This window comes from Urocitellus parryii, chromosome 2, assembly GCF_045843805.1.
Source record: "Urocitellus parryii isolate mUroPar1 chromosome 2, mUroPar1.hap1, whole genome shotgun sequence".
NCBI classification, from domain to species: domain Eukaryota; kingdom Metazoa; phylum Chordata; class Mammalia; order Rodentia; family Sciuridae; genus Urocitellus; species Urocitellus parryii.
Genome location: NC_135532.1, coordinates 126,804,452 through 126,805,960, shown reverse-complemented (window position 1 = coordinate 126,805,960; position 1,509 = coordinate 126,804,452).

Genomic DNA, 1,509 nt, shown 5'->3' with positions numbered 1-1,509 from the left:
TCAGGAAATGCATGTACAATGAACAGATATTCAAACAATAGAGGGATATTGAAATGCATTCATTTTACTTTGTCATTTATGAATATAGAGATGGCTTAGGTTTCGTCTAATTCTGAATGCAACATTGCCACTGAGACTAATGCATTCTAATTCCCATGCTTATGGCATTTAATATTTTGTCTCCTAAATTAATATAACATTTCAATAACAGGTATCATTAGAATACTTTTAACTTAAATAAAAATAATATTTTATTTTTGAATTTTAAAACGTCATTTTCCTTAACTGAATAAACCTCATTCTGTTCAAGTAATGTTAATTCCAGCTCCTTCTCCTGGAAATTAAATTAATTGAAGCACTGTTCTTTTTAATATATGATAGGCATGAAAGAAATGAATACAACATCACTGCAGCTGGGGAAAAATCTATAAATGAATTTGTGACAGCTTTCCCAGCCAAATATAGCTGTATGTCTTTTAAAATTTTAGGAGAGATTAAAACTTTGTCATTTTAGTGCATCACTCAATTTAACATGTAGAATAATGTTCTCTGGTGAATGATGCAGGATAATGATATAATAACTGGAAAGATGTAATGACAATACCTAGGATAGAAACTCTCTTTGTTTGAATTAGTTCTTTTTTCCTTTTTAAAATGCAAGGGGCTTATTATAAACATAGGCTTCTGAATATTTTTCTGTGATAACTAGCTAATAAAAGTAAAACTCCATCTGTTATGTGAGGATACTTCTTATGAAAAGTTAAAGACCCCTTCTCTGCTGATACATGTTCAATAATGGAAATAACTCATTAATTTTACAATTTTGCAATGAAGCTAAACTAGATTCTGCAGGTAAACCTGAATGTGTCCATAAATTAAATATCAGAAGTTGAAATAAATGAATCTTGAATCACTAGCAAGGATATACCTTAAAATCATTTAAATTTTGAATATGTTTAAAATTTTTTGGCTGTGTATAACCTTTTCAAAAAGAAGATTCTGATTATGTAAATACTAAATTTAGAATAAAGTGAAATTATCTATTTAATACACTCCTGTGATATAAACCACAGTTTTGCTTGTTTCTCACCTAACATATCTTGTGAGCTCATCCTGGGGTGTGCGGAGAATGTTAGTTACTGAGTGATAGACTGAAAACTCATGAAGACTCAATATCTTCCTATTGCAAGAGAAACATTTAATTAACATTAATTCTTCACAAAGTTGTTGCTGACCAATAAAGGTAGAGTTTGAAGATGCATATCATGTGTGGAGAAGCAAGGTTCCTTTTCTTCTTCTTACCTTTACAAAGCTCTTTGTCCTTCTCTACTCTCACAGTAATTCCATAGGAAATTGTATTATAGTTCTCTTGCTGAATTGCTCATCAATTCCTCTCCTCTCCTCTCCCGTTTCAATATCCACAGATTTTTGCATTTCACCGATATTCTAAAACTTGACTGAATATAAATAGTCTGTATCAAAAACTAAGAGTGAGTTTTCCTGAAAGAT